General features: G+C 42.6%; 1 long non-coding RNA gene across 1 annotated transcript in view; it reads right to left on the minus strand.

Moving 5' to 3' along the window:
* Positions 1-13884, minus strand: part of LOC140204537 (uncharacterized) — a 213271-nt gene extending 199387 nt beyond the window's left edge. The window contains exon 1 of the long non-coding RNA XR_011887664.1: positions 13818-13884. This is a non-coding gene — a long non-coding RNA (uncharacterized lncRNA). The remainder of the gene's footprint in view (positions 1-13817) is intronic.
* Between the last annotated feature and the right edge of the window lie 5368 nt (positions 13885-19252).

The following is a 19252-nucleotide window of genomic DNA, read 5'->3' on the forward strand; positions in this document are numbered from 1 at the left end:
CATTCCTGCCCTGGTGCCAGCCAAGTCTCTGAATGGCCTCTACATCATAATTCCATGTATGTATCTAAGCTCTCAGTTCATCACCTTTGTTCCTGATGCTTCTTGCATTGAGGTACACACACTTCAGCCCTTCTGCCTTACTACCTTTACACCATTTATTGTGCTTCTCTTTCCTCAAAGCCTCTCTATGTGTTAGATCTGGCTTTACTCCATGCACTTCTTTCACTGCTCTATCGCTCTGGGTCCCATCCCCCTCGCAAATTAGTTTGAACCCTCCCGAACCATGCTAGCAAACCTACCTGCAAGGATATTGCTCCCCCTCGAGTTCAGGTGCAAGCCATCCAATCTGAACGGGTCTCACCTTCCCCAGAAGAGATCCCAATGATCTAAAAATCTAAAACCCTGCTCCCTGCACCAACTCCTCAGCCAGGCATTCAACTGCCATCTCCTCCAATTCTTACCATCACTGTCACGTAGCACTGGCAGCAACCCTGAGGATGCCACCCTTGAGGTCCTGTTCTTCAGCCTTCTGCCTAGTTCCCGAAACTCACACTTCAGGACCTCATCCCTCTTCCTGCCTATATCATTGGTCCCTATATGTATCACGACTTCTGGTTGCTTTCCCTCTCGTACCAGGATGTCGTACACCTGGTCAGAGACATCCCGGACCCTGGCACCCAGGGAGGCAACAAACCATGCGGGTGTCCTTCTCACGTCCACAAAATCTCCTGTCTGCTCCCCTGACTATACAGTCTCCAATGACGACACCTCTCCTGGATTTTTATAAAGCAAGGCATTTCATCAAGTACATATTATTAAACTTTGTATTCTTATCTTCAGAAGGTCAATCAGGAGATTGCAGTATGGAATGTGGGAGGATGTGACAAAGGTTCATGGAGATGTCAGCAGAGTCAATGGCAAAGTTGTGGCTGAAGGAATATAATGTGAGAAACTATGGGGTCAGTTATAAAAATAGAAAAGGAAAGTAGTTATTAAATGGTGAGAAATTGTCATGTATATGTGTTCAGACAATCTGAGTTTCATTGAATTTGTGTGATGAATCAATGAGAGTTAGTGTGCAGATAAAGTGATCAACAGTACAATGGTGTGTCGGCTTTAATTAAAACAATGTGAATATAAGCTAAAGGGAGAAAATCCAAAAATCTGAGATGCAGAGGGACTTGGGAGTCCTTGTGCAGAACACCCTAAAGGTTAACTTGGTGGTTGAGGAAGTGAGGAAGGCCAATGCAATGTTAGCATTCATTTCAAGAGGTCTAGAATACAAGAGCAGGATGATGTGATGCAGAGGCTCTTAAGGCACTGGTGGGGCTTCACCTTGAGTACTGTGAACAGCTGGGGCTCCTTATCTGAGAAATGATGTAGGATGATTCCAGGAATGAAAGGGTTGTCATACAAGGAACGTTTGTTTGCTCTGGATCTGCAATCACTGGAATTTAGAAGGATAAAAGGTGGATCTCATTGAAACCTTTTGAATATTGAAAAGCCTGGACATGGTAGATGTGAAAAGGATGTTTCCCTTGGTGGGCAAGTCTAGGACAAGAGGGCTCAGCCTCAGGATAGAGGGGTGACTATTCTGGTAGCAGTTTGCATTCCACCTCAGGCCAAGGTCAAGCAAGCTTCAGATGATCTGAGCAATGGGATCAACATGAACGAAACAGCGCATCCTAACGCCTTCACCATCCTTTTTGGGAGATTTTAACAAGGCCAGTCTGAAAAAAATCACTAAGCAATTACCATCAACAGATCACTTGCAGTACCTGTGGAAAAAACACACTGCACCTTCGTTACACCATCATCAAGAATGCTATTCTACCATGCTATTCCACGCCGTCACTTCGGGAAGTCTGATTACCTAACTGTACTTCTACTCCCTGAGTATAGGCAGAGACTGAAGACTGCAGCACCAGCAGTGAGGACCAAGAAGGTTTGGACAAGGGAAGCACAGCAGCGCCTACAGGACTGCTTTGAATCGGTGGACTGGACTGTATTCAGGGATTCATCTTGGAATCTGGATGAGTGTGCTGCAGTTGTTACCAACTTTATTAAAACCTGTGTGGATGAGTGTGTGCCTACGAAGACTTGCTGTACATTCCCAAACCAAAAGCCATGGATGAACCAAGAGGTATATCATCTGCTGAAGGCTAAATCTGTGACATTCAAGTCTGGTGACCAAAGCCTGTACCAGAAAACCAGGTATGATTTGCGGAGGGCAATTTCTAGGGTGAAGAGACAATTTCGAACGAAGTTGGAGGCGATATCAGATGCATGGTAACTCTGGCAGGGACTGGAAGACATTACTTCCTACAAAGGAAGCTTTTCACAGAGCTGAAATAGCTGCCACAACAGGGCACAGGCTTAAGGTTCTGGGGAGTAAGTACAGAGAAGATGTCAGGAGTAAGTTTTTTATGCAGAGAGTGGTGAGTGTGTGGAATGGGCTGCTGGCAACAGCGGTGGAGGCGGATACAAAAGGGTCTTTTAAGAGACTTTTGGATAGGTACATGGAGCTTAGTAAAATAGAGGGTTATAGGTAAGCCTAGTAATTTCTAAGGTAGGGACATGTTCGGCACAATTTTGTGGGCCGAAGGGCCTGTATTGTACTGTAGGTTTTCTATGTTTCTATGTTTCTAAAGCGAAACCCAATAGTATGAATGGCAGTGATGCTTCACTACCAGATGAACTCAACACCTTCTATGCACGCTTTGAAAGAGAGAACACAACTACAGCTGTGAAGATCCCTGCTGCACCTGATGACCCTGTGATCTCTGTCCCAGAGGCTGATGTTAGGCTGTCTTTAAAGAGAATGAACCCTCGCAAGATGGAATCTCCCAATGGAATACCTGGTAAGGCTCTGAAAACCTGTGCCAACCAACTAGTGGGAGTATTCAAGGACATTTTCAACCTCTCACTGCTATGGGCAGAAGTCCCCACTTGCTTTAAAGGGGCAACAATTATACCAATGCCAAAGAAGAATAATGTGGGTTTCCTTAATGACTATCGCCCGGTAGCAGTCACATCAACAGTGATGAAATGCTTAAGGAGTTTGGTTATGATTAGACTGAACTCCTGCCTCAGCAAGGAACTGGACCCATTGCAATTTGCCTATCGCCACAATAGGTCAATGGCAGACGCAATCTCAATGGCTCTCCACACGGCTTTAGACCACCGAGACAACACACACACCTATGTCAGGATGCTGTTCATCAACTATGGTTCAGCAATTGATATCATCATTCCCACAATCCTAATTAAGAGGTTGCAGAACCTGGGCCTCTGTACCTCCCTCTGCAATTGGATCCTCGACTTCCTAACCGGAAGACCACAGTCTGTGCAGATTGCTGATAACATATCCTCCTCGCTGACGATCAACACTGGCACACCTCAGGGGTGTGTGCTTAGCCCACTGCTCTACTCTCTGTATACACATGACTGTGTGGCTAGGCATAGCTCAAATACCATCTGCAAATTTGCTGACGATACAACCATTGTTGGTAGAATCTCAGGTGGTGACGAGAGGGCTAGCTAGTGGAATGGTGCCACAGTAACAGCCTGGCACTCAACGTCAGTAAGCCGAAAGAGCTGATTGCGGATTCCAGGAAGGGTAAGATGAAGGAACACATACCAATCCTCATAGCGGGATCAGAAGTGGAGAGAGTGAGCAGCTTCAAGTTCCTGGATGTCAAGATCTCTGAGGATCAAACCTGGTCTCAACATATTGATGCAGTCATAAAGAAGGCAAGACAGCAGATATAATTTATTAGGAGCTTGAAGAGATTTGGCATATTAACAAATACACTCAAAAACTTCTATAGTTGTACTGTGGAGAGCAGTCTGACAGGCTGCATCACTGTCTGGTACGGAGGGGCTACTGCACAGGACCGAAAGAAGCTGCAGAAGGTTATAAATTTAGTCAGCTCCATCTTGCGCACTAGTCTACAAAGTACCCAGGACCTCTTTAGGGAACGGTGTCTCAGAAAGGCAGCATCAATTATTAAGGACCTCCAGCACCTAGGCCATGCCCTTTTCTCACTGTTACCGTCAGGTAGGAGATACAGAAGCCTGAAGGCACACACTCAGCAATTCAAGAACAGCTTCTTCCCCTCTGTCATCCGATTCCTAAATGGACATTGAAGCTTTGGACACTACCTCACTTTTTTTAATTGTAAGGGGTTTTTTCTTGTATGTTACTGCGAAGGCTAACAAAATGGCTTCCTTGTTATGTTATAATTAAAATGGCTTTTCTGTAATAATAACTGCGATGTAAGGAGTTCTCTCTCTCACTCTGCTCGTTTGGTTTATATTATTGGTAGGAGCGAGAACAAACCAATTGGGATAGATGTTATTCTTTCTTGTGTGTCTGTAAGCTATCGTTTTTCGCGGGCTTTGGGGTAGAAGGCAGATGGGGACAGAGAGGAGATGCGATGCTGTAAGCTGGGTGGCAGAACGGACCCTGAGCAGGAGTCCGAGGCCCAAGGTTTTGGGGAGGAGAGGAGACGAAGACAGACTCGTGTGGAGTATCTGGTCGACCATCGTGGTTGATCCCAGGCGGCGGGTCGAGGGGGTTGGAGGAGATCAAATGGTGGAAAGAAGACTCATTAATTGAGCTCCAACTGTTGTGCACAAAATGATTGAACTTTGATAAGTTTGGCGCTTTTTATTTTCCTTTTATATTTTACCTCTATTAATTACATAGTTCCAGTAAGATCTATAAAGTGTAATCATTTAATCGCATATGGTGTATTATCTGTTATTTGGGCGGGGTGGGGTACATCACACAGCATCCACACAAACTTGATTAACCAGTTTAGAGGGGCCGAAGGCTGCTCCCCTAAACAACAGCGAGTTGAGCGAGCCTGACGCTTACCAGGGGGCTACATAATATACAGCATTTCTGTTTTTGCACATTTTTAAAAATCTATTCAATATCCGTAATTGATTTACTTGTTTATTTATTATTATGTTTTATTTTATTTATTATTATTATTTTTTCTCTCTCTGCCAGATTATGTATTGCATTGAACTGCTGCCGCTAGGTTAACAAATTTCACGTCACATTCCGGTGATAATAAACCTGACTCTGATTCTGATTCTGAAACAGAGATATCGAGAAATTTCTTTAGCCAGGGTGGTGAATTTCTGGAATTTGTTGCTACCTTATGTTACGTACCCCGTAACTGGGTTGCCAAACCAGCAGAAATGGATCACTCAGTTGGAGTCTGGATTACTAGAACTAAGAAAGTTTTATTAAAGAAACAAGCAACACAGTAATCGAAAGGATAATAAATGCAACAGTTCAGCAATGATAAACACACATGTGCACAGAAATAAGATAACAGGATCAATCAAGCTCTATCGTTGTCTAGGGGTAAATGACCAATTTCAAAGTGACACAAATTCCAGTTCAGTTCAGTTCAGTTCGCAGTAATCGTTGCCATGGCGATGGACAACGTGGGGGGAGGGAGAGAGAGAACGGGAACGACTGATCATTCAGAACGGCTTCCACACACAGACCTGCGATATTGCTCACAAGCAGCTTTCGGGCGGGTCCTTTGTGATGTCACCTGAGGTCACCAACTGTGACCCCTCCTCCAGATGCGGTCAATCCTCTGCAGTGAACCCCGCACCCAAGCGAGGGTGGACACACACCGGGTTCCTGCTGATCGTACCTTTCCACCCTGTGCGTTTAAGGCTGATCCCCCGATCAGCCGTCCAAGAGCTTCCCACCGACTTGTGAGAGGCGCACCGCTTCCAGGGTCTCGTTACCTCGGGGTGTCGTGTGTGTCCTGCCTCAGCGAACCTGTCCCTTTTTATCCCCCTGCTGGGGTATCGCCTGTCCATCACTTCAAACAGTTCAGAGTTCAAAGGGGGAGCCGCTCTAGACAGCTCTCTCTCCCCCGTCCCTTCATTACACATCTCCAAATCGCCTGTCCATCACTTCAAACAGTTCAGGGTTCAAAGGGGGAGCCGATCTTGACAATACCCAGACTGATAGCTCCTTCATTAACATCTCCAAATACTGCTTCATTTTGTTCCTTATCTCTCCCCTTAGGACAGGTGGCAGACCAACTGCTGATCACACAGGACAGCTAACACCTATGTGTATTCTTGTCACAATACATTTGTGGAAGTCAGGTCATTGGGTGTATTTAAGGCAGAGTTTGACAGGTTCTTGATTGCACATGGTATCAAAGGTTACATGGAAAAGGCCAGGAGTGGGGCTGAGGAGGGGGAGAAAAGGATAAACCATGATTAAATAGCAGAGCAGACTTGATGGACCAAATGGCTTAATTCTGTTGCTATGTCTCACGTCATATGCAATTAAGCAGGGTTCTGATAAAAGTTCACCTGGAACACGAAGTACGGGGCTGGGTTCCTGTTAAGCAAAGGCATGACAGAGAGAGTAAATACATATGTAAAGGTGAACCAATTACGCACAGACACACATGACATATCTAGAAGTTTGTATACCACTTACTAAATATTATTTCACTGTGGGTATGGTATCTCAGATAATTATTGTCAATTTTTTTCAGTATTTCAATGTTGTATTGCTTAAAGATATGTGTGTTAATACAGTTAAAATTAATGATATTTGTAGCCCTAATTGAATGGAGCTTTTCCAATAGAAAATCTGCGAATGCCATTTTTAAGTCATTGCCTATGGGGACCATCAACTTACATGCAGTTTTCTTATTTCCCCCTCCCTCTGTACCTTGCTTAAAAATAAGTTTTACCCTTCTACAGATTTCCTCTTTGTACCCACCATTTCCTGGCCTTGATGACTGAACAGTACAAACAGCTTTTGTTTCAGTGATGCAGGTCAGTTTTACTGCCTTTGATAACTTACTGTTACCTGGAATAGTCTTCATTGATAAAACAAAATCTGGGATAAAAATAAACAAAAGCAGAAAAAAGTACATTGTAATGGAGTTTTTAAAAGCTGGTTACAATTGATTTAATGGTCAATAAATGTCATATTGGTTAGAAAAAATTCCTGATGGTCCTAATTATCTTTAGCTCAGTGAAGCAAAATGCAAAGATGAAAGAAATTTCTTTTGTGTTATGGATTTAAGAAAGGTAAATATTTGCTGTCAGTTTTCATATTCTTTTATGGGATGTGGGCCAGCTTATAGTACCATGCTTATTTTGTTCTTGGATGGTGTTAGTTGCTGGGATCTCCAGAGTTCACCCTGTTAAATCATTGACTTGCATGAAGGGAACAAGTGAAATATATCAACATAAGTACAGAAAGTGCTGGATACACTCCAGAATTCAGGCAGCATCTGTGGAAAGTGAATCAGAGTTAGCATTTTACAGTAAATACTTTTCATGAGAACTGAAGTAGAAAACAGGTTAGTTTTAATATATCCATCTCTACTGATGACACAAAACAACATGACAGTATGGAATGTGAGAGGACATCACATAGATTCATGGAGATGTCAGCTGAATCAATGGCAAAGTTGTGGCCGAAGGAACATAATGTGAGAAGCTAAGGGGTCAGTTGTAAAAATAGAAAAGGGAAGTATTTATTAAATGGTAAGAAATTGACATGTATAGGTGTTCAGACAATCTGAGTGTACATGAATCTGTATGATGAATCAATGAGAGTTAATTTGTTGATAAAGCAATCAATAGTACAAATAGTGTTTTCTTTTACTAAAACAATGCAAATGCAAGTCCTTTGTTGGAGCTCCTCCATTCAGCAAGTTGATATTTGTTCTTTTACCTGAGTTCTAACTTTCTTCAACTAATGTCATATTACCTGATTCCTTCTCTAACATGTCAACCTCTGCCTTGAATACACTCACCAACTGAGTTTCAAAGCCCTCTTAGTTGGTGATTTCCCCCCAAAAAATTCTTCTCTTCTCAGTCTTGAATGAGTAACCCTTGTTTTGAAATTTTGCTTCCTGGTTCCAGTCACCTCAACTATCAACTGTGTACCCATTCTGTCATGTCCATTGAGAATTTTGTATGTGAAATAAACATTACTAGATTTAGTTTCAGAATGAAGTGGGGTCCAGGGTGAGCAGGGAACAGAGGGAAGAGTTGTCCTTGGAGACCGATCCGTTATTTTGGAATCACAGATCTGCCAAAGCTGCACAAGGGGCAGAACAGCTTATTTCTGCTTCTATTCTTACTGTTTAAAGATGCATTTAATATTATTGGTGTAGGGATACATATTTGACACATACCTGGAGAACATTTACCTGCTCTTGATGAGCATCTGCCTCCTTTCTCATGGAAAACACTTAAGACCAGATTGTCCAGGCCTGCAGAAATTGCCTTTCCTAATCTCCTGGCTGCATTGGATTTTTGTTGCCATGAACCACCGAAATATCAAGCTGGCATTATTACCCCCGCTCTTCCATGAAGTGCAGTAAGATGCAGGGGAAGGGAGTTCTTGGCCGCAGACAGCGGAAAGGAGGGCATTGTCCATAGTTCCTTCTGTTAGCCTGCAGATGGTGGTACAGATGAAGCCTTGGCCGACCTAAAGGTTAGTGCTGCCAGAAGGCTTCTCTCATTTTCCGCATGTCTCTGACCATGATTACCAGAGTAGGTCAGAGTCTGGACATCCTGTGGCAATAACACACTTGACGCCGCAAGTGGGTTGCAGCAATAGACATTTTCAAGAAACTGTGTAAGGGTACACATGCAACCGGGTGACCATCAGATCTAAATCAGTATCATTAAAAGTATACTTAGGCATCCATCCAGGTAATGCTAGAATAGTTGTCTGTGCCTTTAAGGGACACAGTGATGTCATTACACACACGCGGGATAGTGGGGAAACCATTTTGCTTTCTGCTGAAGACGTGGTAAGGCGTTGGAATTGGGTTCTTCCCAGAATGTGCTGGGCATGATAAGGAAAGAATTCCACGAGTGAAGAAATCAAAGCTGTTAGCATGGCTTATACCAAGTTCCTCACCATCCAAGTAGGATTGCCACTACCATATTTGTACTGTACTTGTACCGTATTAGTTCTGGTATTTTTGTACTGCGTAGGCAATTCTGTTCATACACAAGGGTGTGGATCGAAAGTTAGACTGAGATTGTAACGGCATAACTGGGTGTAAATTCGTTCGTTTTGTTTCGCAACCCTCTTCTGGTACTTAAACATTGAAAACCGATAAGGGAATTAAAACCAGTAAAAGTCTTTGTTGTCCTGCGTGTGTACTTTTCCCCAGGCAACACACATACATCAATAATTTAGTTTATCTTGCTACAATCTTCCTCTCATCACTGCCTATTCCCTTTGGATGAGATGAGGCCTTCGATGTGTAAAACAATTCATGTTTGATGGCTGAATGTTGATTATGAAGTTCATAAATGAAGTCACTTAGCAATATTACAGATCTTGTTCTGCCTGTTCAGACCTGATGTCTAGTGTATTTTCTAATATGTAATGGTATTTGGAAATTTGTCAACCAATTTTACACAGCAGCCATTAGTTTGGTATTGCATGTGGATTGACAATTTGCTTCTGTGTTATACACATCGTTTATATACTTGTGACAATGTGCTCCAAACTGCAATATAAAATCAAGTGTAACAATTCCATTCTACATCTAATATCATACTACTTAAAAATGTGAGCAGCACAATTGAGATTTGTTCATTAGAACCCTAATTTCTACTACTCTCTTGCTTAAGTTAACAGAGATAAAGCAACAGTTAAATATTTTGTATTAAGATATTTCTGATAAATATTGCACAAATGTACTAGGCTTTGCTCAGACAGAATGATAATTCATCACTTTAAAATAAATGGATTCTTGACTTCAGACAACAGTTAATTCATTTGAGCTCCAAAGATTCTTTAGTATCAACTCAGTGCAAACATCAAAATCTCTTCACTCGGGCCTGTTTCTCATTACCACAGAGCAAAGTTGGTGCCTTTATTTAGGAAGGGATGCAAGAACAAGCTGATAAACTACAGACTGCGAGCCAGACATCATGGGTTTGAAAATTATTGGACAGGATTGTTGGACACAATCTTCCTGCATCTAGCCTGTCCAATCCCTTTAGGATTTTATACGTTTCGATAAGATCCCCCCTCAATCTTCTAAATTCCAACGGGTATAAGCCTAGTTCATCCAGTCTTTCATCATATGAAAGTCCTGCCATCCCAGGAATCAATCTGGTGAACCTTCTTTGTACTCCCTCTATGGCAAGGATGTCTTTCCTCAGATTAGGGGACCAAAACTGCACACAATACTCCAGGTGTGGTCTCACCAAGGCCTTGTACAACTGCAGTAGAACCTCCCTGCTCTTGTACTCGAATCTTCTTGCTATAAATGCCAGCATGCCATTCACCTTTTTCACCGCCTGCTGTACCTGCATGCCCACTTTCAATGACTGATGTACAATGACACTCAGGTCTCATTGCACCTCCCCTTTTCCTAATCGGCCACCATTCAAATAATAACCTGTTTTCCTGTTTTTGCCACCAAAGTGGGTAACCTCACATTTATCCACATTAAATTGCATCTGCCATGAATTTGCCCACTCACCTAACCTATCCAAGTCATCCTGCATCCTCTTAGCATCCTCCTCACAGCTAACACTGCCACCCAGCTTCATGTCATCCGCAAACTTGGAGATGCTGCATTTAACTCCCTCATCAAAGTCATTAATATATATTGTAAACAACTGGGGTCCCAGCACTGAGCCTTGCGGTACCCCACTAGTCACTGCCTGCCATTCTGAAAAGGTCCCGTTTATTCCCACTCTTTGCTTCCTGTCTGCCAACCAACTCTCTATCCACATCAATACCATACCCCCAATACCGTGTGCTTTAAGTTTGCACACTAATCTCCTGTGTGGGACCTTGTCAAAAGCCTTTTGAAAATCCAAATCCACTGGTTCTCCCCTATCCACTCTACTAGTTACATCCTCAAAAAATTCTATGAGATTCGTTAGACATGATTTTCCTTTCACAAATCCATGTTGACTTTGTCCGATGATTTCACCGCTTTCCAAATGTGCTGTTATCACATCTTTGATAACTGACTCTAGCAGTTTCCCCACCACCGATGTTAGGCTAACCAGTCTATAGTTCCCCCGTTTCTCTCTCCCTCCTTTTTTAAAAGTGGGGTTACATTAGCCACCCTCCAATCCTCAGGAACTAGTCCAGAATCTAACGAGTTTTGGAAAATTATCACTAATGCATCCACTATTTCTTGGGCTACTTCCTTAAGCACTCTGGGATGCAGACCATCTGGCCCTGGGGATTTATCCCTTCAATTTACCTAACACCACTTCCCTACTAGCATGTATTTCCCTCAGTTTCTCCATCTCACTGGACCCTCTGTCCCCTACTATTTCCGGAAGAATATTTATGTCCTCCTTAGTGAAGACAGAACCAAAGTAATTATTCAATTGGTCTGCCATGTCCTTGCTCCCCATACTCAATTCACCTGTTTCTGTCTGTAGGGGACCGACATTTGTCTTAACCAATCTTTTTCTTTTCACTTATCTATAAAAGCTTTTACAGTCAGTTTTTATGTTCCCTGCCAGTTTTCTCTCATAATCTTTTTTTCCCTTTCCTAATTAAGCCCTTTGTCCTCCTCTGCTGGACTCTGAATTTCTCCCAGTCCTCAGGTGAGCCACTTTTTCTGGCTAATTCGTATGCTTCTTCTTTGGAATTGATACTATCCCTAATTTCCCTTGTCAGCCACGGGCGCACTACCTTCCTTGATTTATTCTTTTGCCAAACTGGGATGAACAATTGTTGTAGTTCATCCATGTGATCTTTAAATGCTTGCCATTACATATCCACCGTCAACCCTTTAAGTGTCATTTGCCAGTCTATCTTAGCTAATTCACATCTCATACCTTCAAAGTTACCCTTCTTTAAGTTCAGAACCCTTGTTTCTGAATTAACTATGTTGCTCTCCATCTTAATGAAGAATTCCACTGTATTATGGTCACTCTTACCCAAGGGGCCTCTCACGACAAGATTGCTAATTAACCCTTCCTCATTGCTCAATACCCAGTCTAGAATAGCCTGCTGTCTAGTTGGTTCCTTGACATGTTGGTTCAAAAAACCATCCCGCATACATTCCAAGAAATCCTCTTCCTCAGCACCTTTACCAATTTGGTTCACCCAATCTATATCTAGATTGAAGTCACCCATTATAACTGCTGTTCCTTTATTGCACACATTTCTAATTTCCTATTTAATACCATCCCCAACCTCACTACTACTGTTAGGTGGCCTGTACACAACTCCCACCAGCGTTTTCTGCCCCTTAGTGTTACGCAACTCTACCCATATCGATTCCACATCCTCCCGGCTAATGTCCTTCCTTTCTATTGCGTTAATCTCCTCTCTAACCAGCAATGCTACCCCACCTCCTTTTCTTTCATGTCTATCCCTCCTGAATATTGAATATCCCTGAATGTTGAGCTCCCATCCTTGGTCACCCTGGAGCCATGTCTCTGTGATCCCAACTATATCATATTCCTTAATAACAATCTGCACTTTTAATTCATCCACCTTGTTACGAATGTTCCTTGCATCGATACACAAAGCCTTCAGGCTCGCTTTTACAACTCTCTTAGCCCTTATACAATTATGTTGAAAAGTGGCCTTTTTTGATTTTTACCTTGGATTTGCCGGCCTGCTACTTTTACTTTTCACCTTACTACTTTTTGCTTCTACCCTCATTTTACGCCCCTCTGTCTCTCTGCACTGGTTCCCATCCCCCTGTTTTGAACTAACCTCCTCTCTCCTAGTCTCTTTAATTTGATTCCCACCCCCCAACCATTCTTGTTTAAAGTCACCTCAGTAGCCCTCGCAAATCTCCCCGCTAGGATATTGGTCCCCCTAGGATTCAAGTGTAACCCGTCCTTTTTGTACAGGTCACGCCTGCGCCACAAGAGGTCCCAATGATCCAAAAACTACACGCAACCCTGGGGAAATGTACACATAACGCTGGGGAAAGTATTGGTTACATGCACGCAACACTGTAAAAGTATTAGCAGCAATAGAACACACTTGGAGTCTGTTTTTGATGTTAAAAACTATTTCTTTATTAGTAACTACTAAATATAGTAACTTAATCAGTTGATTAAAAAGTTAGTGGTGCTGTGCGTATATAGGTGTATAGATAAAGTTCCCAAACTTATTCAAGCTCAGGTGGCAAGAGTTACAGTCTTATGATGGTATGTAAGAAAGTTCAGTTCAGTCCTGAGGTTAATCCAAAGGCGAATGCTGTGAGAAGGCAATTACGTCAATATTCCACAAATTCCACGGCAGCAATACAAAATAACAACAGCAGTAGGTTTTATCTCCGAAGTTGTTCCACTCTATACACAAAGTATCACCAACAGTAGCTTATCACAAAGGAAACCATCTTCAAGGGAACCACCACCCAGGCAAGGGTATACACACTGGTAGATTCCACATGGTTACCCCAAGCACACACTGTGATAGCCACTTATCCAGGTCCACGACATACAAAATAACTCCAACATTGATTTGTCACAGGGGTGCCTTTCTCAGTGAAATACCACACCCAGTCAAAGGGTAACACACACGTGGTATTCACAAAGGTTTTCCCCTCACCAGAGAACTAACTCCTGTGGATTAACTATGTGACAATCATACCTCCGTATTTGAATGGAATCAAACTCACCCTTATGGGCTACTGGGAGAGAGTCCAAACAGTGACCTCTTTGTCACTAGGTTCCTTCTGCTTCAAACCTTCCTCTCCCCTTCTCTCTGCCAATTTCTTCTAGTTGCATCACTTGTGAAAGTCAATTATCAATACTCTGGATCGATTTCAACTCACCCCTTTTGAGCTACTGAAAGTTTAAACCAGCGACCCCACTCACTGGTGTCTTTCATCGATCGAAACCATCTCGACTCTGAGCATGTTTCTCTCTATTCATGTCTGCGAGAGGATCATCTGACCTTTCTTATTCAAAACAAGTTACGAGAAACTATAATCATTCATTGTTCATCTAACAACTCCGCCTCTCTCACCATAGTAACCAAGCAATTTTGTAGTCAGTAGAAATCCAACAGTGTCCAAAAGTCAGTCTCATTCTCTCGGCATTTTAAATTGACAGTCCACAGAAAAAATGAACCCTAGGGGTGTATAGTACAGTGAGCAGTGCTGGCTTAGTCTTCCTAAAATCTGTCACCATCTCCTTTGTCTTACTGATGTTGAGCTGCAGGTGATTTAGCTTGCACCTTTTGACAAAGTCCTCCACCAAAGCCCTGTATTCATCCTCCCATCCTCCCTTTATACACCCAACTATTGCTAAATCATCGGAGAATTTCTGCAGACAACATAGAAACATAGAAACATAGAAAATAGGTGCAGGAGTAGGCCATTCGGCCCTTTGAGCCTGCACCGCCATTTATTATGATCATGGCTGATCATCCAACTCAGAACCCCGCCCCAGCCTTCCCTCCATACCCCCTGATCCCCGTAGCCACAAGGGCCATATCTAACTCCCTCTTAAATATAGCCAATGTACTGGCCTCAACTGCTTCCTGTGGCAGAGAATTCCACAGATTCACCACTCTCTGAGTGAAGAAGTTTTTCCTAATCTCGGTCCTAAAAGGCTTCCCCTTTATCCTCAAACTGTGACCCCTTGTTCTGGACTTCCCCAACATCGGGAACAATCTTCCTGCATCTAGCCTGTCCAATCCCTTTAGGACTTTATACATTTCAATCAGATCCCCCCTCAATCTTCTAAATTCCAACGAGTACAAGCCCAGTTCATCCAGTCTTTCATCATATGAAAGTCCTGCCATCCCAGGAATCAATCTGGTGAACCTCCTTTGTACTCCCTCTATGGCAAGGATGTCTTTCCTCAGATTAGGGGACCAAAACTGCACACAATACTCCAGGTGTGGTCTCACCAAGGCCTTGTACAACTGCAGTAGTACCTCCCTGCTCCTGTACTCGAATCCTCTCGCTATAAATGCCAGCATACCATTCGCCTTTTTCACCGCCTGCTGTACCTGCATGCCCACTTTCAATGACTGGTGTATAATGACACCCAGGTCTCATTGCACCTCCCCTTTTCCTAATCGGCCACCATTCAGATAATAATCTGTTTTCCTATTTTTGCTACCAAAGTGGATAACTTCACATTTATCCACATTAAATTGCATCTGCCATGAATTTGCCCACTCACCCAACCTATCCAAGTCACTCTGCATCCTCTTAGCATCCTCCTCACAGCTAACACTGCCACCCAGCTTCGTGTCATCCGCAAACTTGGAGATGCTGCATTTAATTCCCTCATCCAAGTCATTAATATTTATTGTAAGCAACTGGGGTCCCAGCACTGAGCCTTGCGGTACCCCACTAGTCACCGCCTGCCATTCTGAAAGGGTCCCGTTTATTCCCACTCTTTGCTTCCTGTCTGCTAACCAATTCTCCATCCACATCAATACCTTACCCCCAATACCATGTGCTTTAAGTTTGCACACTAATCTCCTGTGTGGGACCTTGTCAAAAGCCTTTTGAAAATCCAAATATACCACATCCACTGGTTCTCCCCTATCCACTCTACTAGTTACATCCTCAAAAAATTCAATGAGATTCGTCAGACATGATTTTCCCTTCATAAATCCATGTTGTCCGATGATTTCACTGCTTTCCAAATGTGCTGTTATCACATCTTTGATAACTGACTCCAGCAGTTTCCCCACCACCGACGTTAGGCTAACCGGTCTATAATTCCCTGGTTTCTCTCTCCCTCCTTTTTTAAAAAGTGGGGTTACATTAGCCACCCTCCAATCCTCAGGAACTAGTACAGAATCTAACGAGTTTTGAAAAATTATCACTAATGCATCCACTATTTCTTGGGCTACTTCCTTAAGCACTCTAGGATGCAGACCATCTGGCCCTGGGGATTTATCTGCCTTCAATCCCTTCAATTTACCTAACACAACTTCCCTACTAACAAGTATTTCGCTCAGTTCCTCCATCTCACTGGACACTCTGTCCCCTACTATTTCTGGAAGATTATTTATGTCCTCCTTGGTGAAGACAGAACCAAAGTAATTATTCAATTGGTCTGCCATGTCCTTGCTCCCCATAATCAATTCACCTGTTTCTGTCTGTAGGGGACCTACATTTGTCTTTACCAGTCTTTTCCTTTTTACATACCTATAAAAGCTTTTACAGTCAGTTTTTATGTTCCCTGCCAGTTTTCTCTCATAATCTTTTTTCCCCTTCCTAATTAAGCCCTTTGTCCTCCTCTGCTGAACCCTGAATTTCTCCCAGTCCTCAGATGAGACACTTTCTCTGGCTAATTTGTATGCTGCTTCTTTGGAATTGATACTATCCCTAATTTCTCTTGTCAGCCACGGGTGCACTACCTTCCTTGATTTATTCTTTTGCCAAACTGGGATGAACATTTGTTGTAGTTCATGCATGCAACCTTTAAATGCTTGCCATTGCATATCCACCGTCAATCCTTTAAGTGTCATTTGCCAGTCTATCTTAGCTAATTCACGTCTCATACCTTCAAAGTTACCCCTCTTTAAGTTCAGAACCTTTGTTTCTGAATTAACTATGTCACTCTCCATCTTAATGAAGAATTCCACCATATTATGGTCACTCTTACCCAAAGGGCCTCTCACGACAAGTTTGCTAATTAACCCTTCCTCGTTGCTCAAAACCCAGTCCAGGATAGCCTGCTCTCTCGTTGGTTCCTCGACATGTTGGTTCAAAAAACCATCCCGCATACATTCCAAGAAATTCTCTTCCTCAGCACCTTTACCAATTTGGTTCACCCAATTTACATGTAGATTGAAGTCACCCATTATAACTGCTGTTCCTTTATTGCACACATTTCTAATTTCCTGTTTAATACCATCTCCGACCTCACTACTACTGTTAGGCGGCCTGTACACAACTCCCACCAGTGTCTTCTGCCCCTTAGTGTTACGCAGCTCTACCCATATCGATTCCACATCTTCCTGGCTTATGTCCTTCCTTTCTATTGACTCAATGTTTATGTAAATTTCGAGATATACAGGATAAACAGGAAGGGAGCCAATACAGTCCCCTGTGGGCCCCCAGTGCTGCTTCTAGCCATGCCTGACACACAGCTCTGAAGCCGCACAAACTGTGGTTTGCCAGTCAGGGAGTCCATTATCCAGGATACAATGGAAGTGCTAACCCCCAGTACTTTCACCCCAGCAATGAGGGCTGTATGGTATTGAAGGCACATGAGAAATCAAAAAGCATGATCCTCACGGTGCTGCCCTGCTTATTCAAATGGGAGTAGGCTCTGCTCAGCAGGTAGATGACAGCATCGTCAACTCCAATGTGCTCCTGGCAGACAAACTGCAGGAAATCGAGGGCTGATTTGACCAGGGGTTGGAGGTGAGCCAGCACTAGTCTCTCTAGCATCTTCAATGGTGTGTGGCATCAAGGACACTGGACATATATAAACCATATATATGGTTCCTCAGTATCTCATCAAAACTGAAGTGAACATTTATGGCCAAGATTATAGGAAAAATAATCTCAACACTAGCATTACAAGAATATAAAACTTGCAATTGATGGAAATCTAAAATAAAGGCAGAAAATTCTGGTAGTACTCAAAAAGTCAAGCCCAATTTAGTGTATTTGAACATATGTTTTGATGTTTTCATATACTGTACATGTAACAAATAAAGCAAGTTATTATCCTTGTCTTTATTTGTTCATGTTCCAGATCAAAGATCTTTCATTAGAAAAGAAATTTGTTCAGCTGTGTGTCCTATATACCTCGAAATTTAGAAAAAACATTGAATCATGTTGTTTGCAGAAATTTTTTGATGATTTAGTACTAGTTGGGTGTATAAAGGGAGGATGGGAGGATGAATAGAGGGCTTTGGTAGAGGACTTTGGCAAATGGTGCAAGCTGAATCACCTGCAGCTCAATATCAGTAAGACAAGGCTCGAAGGGCCGAATGGCCTACTCCTGCACCTATTTTCAAAGACAAAGGAGAGAGGAATGTCTTTGAAAGAGGAAAACAAGGTGACCTTGGGTATAAGCTGGAAACAAGATGACCTAATTGATGACTGAATGGGAGCAGGAACATAAACAAAAGAATGGGGGAGTTGTGAGAAGCAGAGCAGGAAGACACACCCAAGCAGTCAGGCTAACCTTGTTCACTACTCCGAGACAAAATAAAAACAAAAAAGGAACAAAGAACAAATTGAGCCGATGTGTCAGTGAACCACCTGCGATATTGGATATGCTTGTTTTTCTTTTATTCCTCAGAAAGTGGAGTACACACCCAGCCTGACCTTTCTGCTCGGTGGTTTACAACACCCATCATTCTTTAGGCTGCATTCCCACTTTCACTGTTCCCATTGGTCATGTAACTTGTTTATAGCTTATCCCCATTGTTACCCTATCAGACATTTTCCCCACCCAATCTGCAGTTTAATGTTGTCTCCTTTCCAATACTAAAGGAGGATCTTTGGCACAAAATCTTCCATTCAATTCAAGTACATTTATTATCAAAGAATATATAAATTATACAACCTTGAGACTTGGTTGCTCATTCAAGAGAAATGATAATTCCATTTCTTCTTACTGTTGAGTATTTCCAGCATTTTTTTTGTTCAAATTAACATTGTGCGAAAAGATAATATAGTGGTTATAGAACAGGATTCAGAAAGCAGAAACATGAGGTTATTTATTTATTTCTTTATTGTATAAATACAGAATAGGCCCTTCCAGCCCTTTAAGCCATATCACCGAGCAATCCCCCAATTTAATCATAGCATAATCACAGGACAATTTACAATGATCACATAACCTACCAACTGGTACATCTTTGGACTGTGGAGGAAACCGGAGGACTTGGAGGAAACTCACACAGTCACAGGGAGAACATACAAACTCCTTACAGGCAGTGGCGGGAATTGAACCTGGGTTGCCTGTAATGTAAATTGTTGTGCTAACCACTACCGTACACATCATATCAGAAAATTGCATGTTAAATACAGATAGTTAAATAATTAGGAACTAGTATTGGTGTTTTAAGGATCTACCTATTTTCTAAAGGCCTTTGAGAGAGGAAGACTGCCATCCAGATCAATTTCTAAATATGACTCCTTATGCATATAAAATTCTTGTCCTAACATGAGGTACCTTATGCTGCTTGGGCAATCTAAACACGGACCCAGATAGACTGGAAAGACAGGGTGACGGGATCAGAGGCGAGAGCCGATTTCACTCGTTCTCCGCAACATTC

Source organism: Mobula birostris, chromosome 10, assembly GCF_030028105.1.
Source record: "Mobula birostris isolate sMobBir1 chromosome 10, sMobBir1.hap1, whole genome shotgun sequence".
Taxonomy (NCBI): domain Eukaryota; kingdom Metazoa; phylum Chordata; class Chondrichthyes; order Myliobatiformes; family Myliobatidae; genus Mobula; species Mobula birostris.